The 9034-nt window shown below is 37.4% G+C and overlaps 1 protein-coding gene across 41 annotated transcripts in view; it reads left to right on the top strand.

Moving 5' to 3' along the window:
* Ptprd (protein tyrosine phosphatase receptor type D) overlaps nucleotides 1–9034 on the top strand; it is a 2240535-nt gene that overhangs the window by 750361 nt on the left and 1481140 nt on the right. The gene's annotated exons all lie outside the window — the stretch shown is intronic.

Below are 9034 nucleotides of genomic sequence, written 5' to 3'. Positions count from 1 at the left end.
TTTTTCTTTTTCTGAGACAGGGTTTCTCTGTGTAGCCCTAGATGGACTGGAACTCACTCTGTAGACCAGGCTGGCCTTGAACTTATAAATCTGCCTGCCTCTGCTTCCCAAGTGCTGGTATTAAAGGCATGTACCACCACTGCCTAGTAAACCTTTTATTTACTTTTATTACCCTGCAAATATTTTATGAGATTACAACCCAGTTATGGCTTCATTTGAATTTGTAGAAAATGAGCATCTTTCATTATCTGAAAAATTAGTTAAGTTATAAATTTATTGTGATTTCACAATAAATGTATCATTTTTTAATTCTATCCTTAACTCAAGTCTAACTCTATGAGAGGAGACTGTCCCTTAACTGAAGGGCAGCCATTGCTTTAGATTATCTATCCATCCTTCAGATTCTGTTTATCTGAGGTTAGGTTTATCTGTTTCCCATTTTCATTCATTTTTTTTATTTTTATTCTGTGTCCTCCATCCCCATTGGTTAGTACAATATTCCTCCTGAGGATTTGATGGTAACATTCCATTTAGGACTGAGTGTTCCAAGGTCTTTCATTTGTACATTGTCTAGCTGTGAGTCTCTGTATTTGTTCTCATCTACATACAGCTTTTATGATGATGGCTGGGCAAGACACTGATCTATAATTATAGCAGGATGTCTTTAGGACTAATTATATTGCTATGTTCTTTGGATTGTGGTTTTAAACCTACTGAGTCCACTTAGTACTGCCTGTATGGTCATGACATAGGAATTGGAACATCTATTGGATAGTCTCTCAGGGACCATATCCCTGAAGAAAACTGAAATTTCCTTGCCAATAGCTGTTAATTGCTATTACTTTGTTAAGGGACATCCGAGTTGTATACAGTTTCTAGCTATTAGAAATATGGCTGCTACAAACACAGTAGAACATGTGTCCTTATTACACTTTGAAGCATCTTCTGGGTATGTGCCAAAGAATGGTATAGTTGAGTCTACAGGTGGAACTATGTTGAAATTTCAGAAGAACCACCAAACTAATTTTCAGAGTGGTTGTACCAGCTTGCAATCTTATCAGCAATGTAGGAGTCTTCCTCTTTCTCCACATTTTTGCTAGCAACTGCTGTCACTTGAGTTTTTAATCTTAGCCATTCTGACTGGTCTGAGGTGGAATCTCATGGTCATTTTGATTTGCATTTTCCTGATGACTAAGGATGTTGAACATTTCTTTAGGTGCTTCTTACCCCTAAGACTTACTTCAGTTGAGAATTCTCTGTTTAGGTCTGTTCTCCATTTTTTAATAGGGTTATTTGCTTCTCTGGAGTCTTAACTTCTTGAGTTCTTTGTGTATATTGGATATTAATCCTCAATCAGATGTAGGATTGCTAAAGACCTTTTCTCAATCTTTTGGTTGCCATGTTGTCCTTTGCCTTACAGAAGCTTTGCAATTTTATGAGGTCTCATTTGTGAATTCTTGATCTTAGCACATAAGCCATTGGTGTTCTGTTTAGGAACTGTTCCCCTGTACCCATGTATTTGAGGCTTTTCCCCACTTTCTCTTCTATTAGATTCAGCATATCTGGTTTTATGTGGAGGTCCTTGATCCACTTGGACTTGAGCTTTGTACAGGGGGATAAGAATGGATCAATTATCATTCTTTTACTTGTTGAACTCCAGTTGAACCAGCACCAATTGTTGAAAATGCAGCAATTTTTCCACTGGATACTGTCTTAGTCAGGGTTTTTATTCCTGTACAAACATCATGACCAAGAAGCAAGTTGGGGAGGAAAGGGTTTATTCAGCTTACTTCCTTGTTGTTTATCACCAAAGGAAGTCAGGACTGGAATTCAAGCAGCTCAGGAAGCAGGAGCTGATGCAGAGACCATGAAGGAATGTTTCTTAGTGGCTTGCTTCCCCTGGCTTCCTCAGCCTGCTCTCTTACAGAACCCAAGACTCCCAGCCCAGGGATGGCACTGCCCACAAGGGGTCCTACCACATTGATCACTAATTGAGAAAATGCCCCACAGCTGGATCTCATGGAGGCACTTCCCCAACTGAAGGTCCCTTCTCTGTGATAACTCAAGCCTGTGTCAAGTTGACACACAAAACTAGCCAGTACAATTGACCCCTTGTCAACTTGACACACAAACACATCACTATTAAGCCTCAACCCTTACTTTCTTATTCATACTCAAGATCTAAAGTCCCACAGTCTTTAGATATTAAAAGTTCAATCAATTTAAAATGTCTAATATCTTTTAAAAGTCAAGGTCTCTTAACTGTGGGCTCCACTAAAATACTTTCTTCCTTCAAGAGGGAAAAATATCAGGGCACAGTCACAATCAAAAGCAAAACCAATGTCTGGGATCCAACTCATGATCTTCTGGGCTCCTCTAAGGGATTTGGTCACTCTTCCAGTTTTGCCCTTCTGCACACATCTTCTCTTTTAGGCTCCAGATGCCTGTACTCCACTGCTGCTGCTGTCCTTGGTGGTCATTGTATGGTACTGACATTTCCAAAACACTGCTGTCTTCTGCTGTAACTAGGCTTTACCAATAGCCTCTCATAGACTGTCTTCATGGTGCCAAGCCTTAATTCCTTTGCATAACACCTTCAGTCCTGGGAGATCAATTGCAAGCTGAGGCTGCCCCTTCACCAATGACCTTCCATGGCCTCTCACTGTGCTGAGCCTCAGCTGCTCTGCATGACCCTTTCATGCCTTCAAAACCAGTACCACCTGGGTGACTCTTACACATTACCAAGTCCTGCTGCAGCACAAGGTACAACCTTGGCTCTGGAACACAACCTCTTTGTGCTTTCAGAAAACACTTCCCGAAGATGTCACCTCAGTGAAGCTGGTCTCTTCTTAATCACCACTAATTTCTTAGCTCCAGCTAACCAGCATAAATAGGTCCAGCAATGCAAAGTTTTTGCTTTAGTAGTTCTGGTATCTTGTTAATCACAGCTGATACTTCAGCCCTAGCTAACCAAAACCACAGAATCTTCACAATCAAAACAACATGGCCCTGATAAGAGTCTTTAATCTTCCCTCTGAAATTTCACAAGCCAGGCCTCCATCTTCTGCACTGTTCTCAACATGATCTTCCAAGCTCCTACAGAACATCCCACAGAGTTCTTAACAACCAGTGGCTCTTCTAGCTCAAAGTTCCAAAGTCCTTCCACAGTCCTCCCCAAAACATTAGCTCTTTTGTCAAAGATCTAGTGAACATACGTGTGTGGGTTCATTTCTGGGTCTTCAATTCTATTCCAATGAAATACCTGCATATCACTGTACCAATGCCATGCAGTTTTCTTATCATTATTGCTCTATAGTACAGCTTGAGGTCAGGGATGGTGATTCTCCCAGAAGTTCTTTATTGTTTAGAATTTTTTTGCTATCCTAGTTTTTTGTTGTTGTTGTTGTTATTCCAAGTGAATTTGCAAATTGCTCTTTCCAACTCTATAAATAATTGAGTTGGAATTTTGATGGGAATTATATTGAATCTGTAGATTGCTTTCTGCAATATGGCCATTTTCACTATATTTATCCTTTCCATCCTCTGAAATTTTCTTCAATTTCTTTCTTCAGGGACTTGAAATTCTTGTAGTACATATCTTTGACTTGTTTGGTTAGAGTCACACCAACATATTTTATATTGTTTGTGACTAACATGAAAGGTATCATTTACCTAATTTATTTCTCAGACCATTGATACTTTGAGTATAGGAAGGCTACTGATTTGTTTGTTAATTTTATATCTGGGCAGATTGCTGAAGTTGTTTATCAGCTGTAGAAATTCTCTGGTAGAATATACTATACTTAAGTATACTATCATATCATCTGCAAATAGTGATATTTTGACTTATTCCTTTCCAATTTGTATCCCTTTGAAGTCCTTTTGTTATCTAATTTCTATAGGTAGAACTTCTAGTACTATATTGAATAGATAGGGAGATAGTGGGTAGCCTTGTCTAGTCCCTTATTTTAGTGTGATTGTATCAAGATTCTCTCCATTTTGTTTGATGTAGGTTACTAGTTTGGCATATATTGCTTTTACTATGTTTAGGTATAGGCCCTGAATTCCTGATCTTTCCAAGACTTTTAACATGAAGGGATGTTGAATTTTATTGAATGCTTTTTCAGCATCTAAGAAATGACCATGTGGTCTTTTTCTTTGAGTTTGTTTATTGTAGTGGATTACACTGATGGATTTCTATATATTGAAACATTACTGTAGGAATGAAACATATTCATCTGTGGGATAAAGCCTACTTGACCTTGTGGAATGACCTTTTTGACGTGTTCTTGGATTTGCTTTGCAAGAATTTTATTGAGTATTTTTGTATCAATATTCATAGAGGAGATTGTTCTGAAGTCCTCTTGCTTTGTGGGTCTTTGTGTGGTTTTGGTATCAATGTAACTGTGGCTTCATAGAATAAACTAGGTAGTGTTCCTTCTGTTTCTTTGTGGAAAAGTTTGAAGAGTATTGATAGTAAGTCTGCTTTGAAAGTCTGATAGAATTTTGCACTAAACTCACCTGTTGCTAGGCATTTTTTGGTTGGTAGACTATTGATGACTGCTTCTATTTCTTTTGGCTTTCATATGGATTGTTTATATGGTTTATCTGATCCTGATTTAACTTTGGTATTTGGTATCTGTCTAGAAAATTGTCCATTTCATCCACGTTTTCCAGTTTTGTTGAGTATAGAATTTTATAGTAGGATCTGATGATTTTTTTAAATTTCCTTCATTTCTGTTTCTATGTCTGCCTTTTCATTTCTGATTTTAATAATTTGGATACTGCTTCTTGGCCCTTGAGTTAGTGTGGCTAGTGGTTTATCTATTTTGTTGATTCTTTCAAAGGACCAGCTTTTGGTTCTGCTGATTCTTTGTATTGTTCTCTTTGTTTCTATTTGGTTCATTTAGGACTTGAGATTGACTGTTTCCTGACATCTTCTGCTCTTGCGTAAGTTTGCTTCTTTTTGTTCTAGAGTTCTCAGGTGGGTTGTTAATTTGCTAGTGTAAGATGTCTCCATTTCTTTACCTGGGCACATGGTACTATGAATTTTCCTCTTAGCACTGCTTTCATTGTGTCCTACAAGTTTGGGTATGATAGGATTTTTGTGTTTCCTGTTTAAGAACTTCTACCTGTTCACCCGTGTTCTCCTGTATTTCTTTAAGAGGGTTATTTATGCCCTTAAAGTCCTCTATCATCATCATGACATATGATTTTATTTTTTTTCTTTATTTACATCTCATGTGATTTCTCCTTTCCCAGTTTCCCCTCCAAAAAACAAACAAACAAACAAACAAACAAACAAAACCCAACAAGAACAAACTCCTGTTGCCTTCCCCCACCCCTGCTTGCCACCCTACCCTCTCCCATTTATTGGCCCTGGCATTCCCCTACACTGGGGCCCAGAACCTTCACAGGCCCAAGAGCCTCTCTTCCCATTGATAATTGACTTTGCAATCCTCTACTATACACATGCTGCCAGAACAATCAGACCCACCATGTGCAGTCCTGCAGTCCTTGGTTGGTGGTTGAGTCCCTGGGACCTCTGAGGGTACTAGTTAGTTCATATTGTTGTTCGTCCTAAGGGGCTGCAAAGCCTTCAGCTTCTTTGGTCCTTTCTCTAACTCCTTCATTTGGGACCCTGTACTCAGTTCAGTGGATGGCTGTGAGCCTCTACATCTGTATTAGTCAGGTACTGTCAGAGCCTCTCAGAAGATAGCTATATTGGGCTGGCTTGTCCTTCCTTCAGTCTTTTAAATCAGAGTCTTGCTTTTCTGGTGTGTTGGAGTACCCAAGGCTCACTGTTGTGGGAGAATTGGGTTCTGATGATGCTAAGTAGCCTTGGTTTCTTTTACTTATGTTCTTGCCCTTGCTTCTTGCCATCTTGTTATCACTGATGTTAGCTGGTCTTACTGTCTCTGATTGTGACTTGGCCCTCCTCCAAGCCTTTGTATCAGTACTCTTGGGAGACCAGTTCCTCCTAGAGGAATTTGTGTATGGAGAACTGCGGCACAGAGTCAGCTACAGGGTGCAAATGGAAACTGGAAGGATCCTGTCTCAGGCTGCTCCTTGGTTTGGGTTCCTGTGTCCTGAGGGCTCCATCCTGGTCTCTCAAGGCAGAAGTGGTGTGGTCTTATCTCTGCTCACAGGTGTGTCAGCACTCCTGGGAGACCAGCTCTTTCCTGGTGGTATTTACATATGGAACACTATGGCAGAGGATCAACTCTGGGTGCAGAGGGAAACTGAAAGCTGATTTTTAAAATTTTCTTTTCCTAACATCTGCTCTTCAGTTTAACCTATTTTAAATTCAACCTCATATTTAAACATAAACTAACTGCTTTTATTTTGATATTTAAATTGTGTTTTGAAAAATTATACATACATATTTACAACATTTATTTATTTTTGTTTCTCAAGATAGGGTATCACTGTGTAGTCTTGACTGTCCTGAAGTTCACTCTGTAGACCAGGCAGGCTTCAAACACGCAGAGATCTGTCTGCCTCTGCCTCCTGTGCATTGTGATTAAAGTGCACTTTCACTACCAGACTCAGCAATTGAAAATTATTTTCTTATAATAAAAGAAAGATGTTTTCAAAGAAAACATGCATAAAACACACTGAGGACAACAATTAAACCAGTAATAGAATTATGATTTAGGGTATAAATAGTGTATAAATATGTTGTATATTTATTATATAATTGAGTTCAAGTAATCCTAATAGTGTGTCAGTTCAACCTTTCACTCATTGCATTCTAAATTCAAGTACTGCTGCTTGACCAAAAAAAAAAAAAGGGTATTTTTTTTTTAACATCTTTACATGGCTATGGAGGATGTGTGCTAATGATGCTCTCTGGGTATTCACTCCTCTCAATGGAGTTGGTGAACAGTGCTTTGCTCAATTCTAACTGCGTTAGTATCCTGAAGACCTTGTCATTTAGAAAGTTGTTTTGCCTCACTGTATAGTTTCAGCCTAAATAGTCAACCACCTATTGATATGTTCTGGATTATTTTGCCTCATATTGGGTCTTCTTTAGGGACCCTCTTCCTCATCTCTTATTTAATACTCTTCATTGTTTGTACTATCTTTTCATTCCTTCCAATCAAGTAACACTTGGAAGTGCATTTTAACCTCCACATTTTATCTTTCACTATCAACAGAAGCCTATTCCCTCTAATCTTTTGCTACTATTTTCAATTCTTTTTCAAAGTTATATCATTACTTCATTATTCCCTTTGGACATATCTTTCCATGTATACTACTGATTACTTAGGCATGAGTGTCGCCTATGAAAGTCTAGAAACCTTTCCAGTATTCTAACCACACCTTCCTGCTAGACACCATAGAGTTCTTTCTGCTGCCACATGCCATTGGTGGAATACGCATTTGAAGGTTACTTTGTGACATTAGTTGAGATTTCTCAGCATCTTTTTAACTTTGTTATCTCTTATGTAGACTGAGAAATGTACCTATACTCTACAAGCGATATCTAGCCTTGTGGCTTCTCTAGGTAATATTAGATGAAGAATTATCTTTGGCCACACATTCAACAATAAACACAGATGAAGAAATATTTGTGTATAATTTTTATAATGTTTGCCACCACAAATACTCAAAAGTAATTATTGTAAAACTTTAATTTTTATTTTAGATGTATTAAATTTTTTATTTTATCATATAAGTGTTTTGCCTGGATTTATGCATGTTCAACATATGTGTGCCTTTTGCTGGCAGAGGCAAGAAAAAAATATCAGGTTCTCTGGGACTGGAAATACAGATGGTTGTGAAACACCATATAGGTACTAGGAATCAAAACTAGGTCTACTAAAAATCAACTGCTTTTAGCTGCTAGGTCAAATTTCCAATCCCTCACAACATAATCTCAGTTAAACAGTGCCCATTTAAAGGGTCCTTTAAAATAGTTCAGCAGATCCAAAATTTGTTACCATTAAAAATAATATGAATATTTTTGAGTAGTAAAACTTCATTTATTTTCAAACTATATTTTATTATAAAACCAAAAATGCACAACAGAAAGAGTGGGGCATTTAACATTGCATATAGGAAGCTATACTATCCTATACTATACTATTCTATACTATACTATACCATACTATATTCATCCCTATCTGATTCAGTGGAAGTAGTTATAGTTCTCAGTAAGTTCTTTTGGTATAGTGCTTAGTACACATTTTCTTTCTACATTTACACCCAGCATTCTTCCTTCTTAAAAGGTTGCTTGCAACAGTAGGTGCTGCAAAAGCTATGGCATGAAATTGGCATGATGAGAAGATAAGACCTATAAAATTCTGGTAAAATGAGGTGGCTAATATTTTCTTTAAATTGGATGCAGGAACTAGTCCATTTGAAAATTTATGGATAGCTGATTCATGTCAACTGAAAATTGAGTCCTACGATGAATTATTGACTGTATTTTAAAGTCTTGAAACTGTTTTCAAATTCATGTATCAAATTGCAAAGCAAGGCTACATGATCATAGGACTATGCCTAGCTAACACATTAAAGGGCATGAAATCACAAGGATTAAATTGGGCTTGCCATAATTTTGATCAAATTTGAAACACTGTCCTGATTCAAGTGTATTGATGTGTTGATTTTCACTTCAAATATGCTTGCTTATCTCACTTAAATGAGCACTTAAATCTATTAAAAATGTTTGAATCTCTTGTCAAATTTACTTTCAAACTCTGGAACAAATTTTCTTTTTGAAAGTGTAAACAACTTGATAACATGTCACAAATCATAAAATCTTTTCACCAGCTGGCTTCAGCCTAGCCATCTTATTTCAGAAAACTAAATGGTTTTGCTATAATCAGTATTACGATCTTAAAGGAATTCTTACATTTGGAGATGACTTAATCCCTTGACTCTTAGAAAATTCATAGTCCCAATGACAGCTCATGTGATGTTACCCACTTTTCCTGTTTTGTACATTAATTTTCTTGATGTACTATGCAATTTTATCTCTTTATATAAGAGGTATAAGTAGCAATTTCAATTTTTTGTGTTCCTT

The sequence above is a fragment of the Mastomys coucha genome, unplaced genomic scaffold, assembly GCF_008632895.1.
Source record: "Mastomys coucha isolate ucsf_1 unplaced genomic scaffold, UCSF_Mcou_1 pScaffold18, whole genome shotgun sequence".
NCBI classification, from domain to species: domain Eukaryota; kingdom Metazoa; phylum Chordata; class Mammalia; order Rodentia; family Muridae; genus Mastomys; species Mastomys coucha.
Note: the sequence above shows the minus strand (reverse complement) of the source record. Positions and strands in the feature narration are given on the sequence as shown.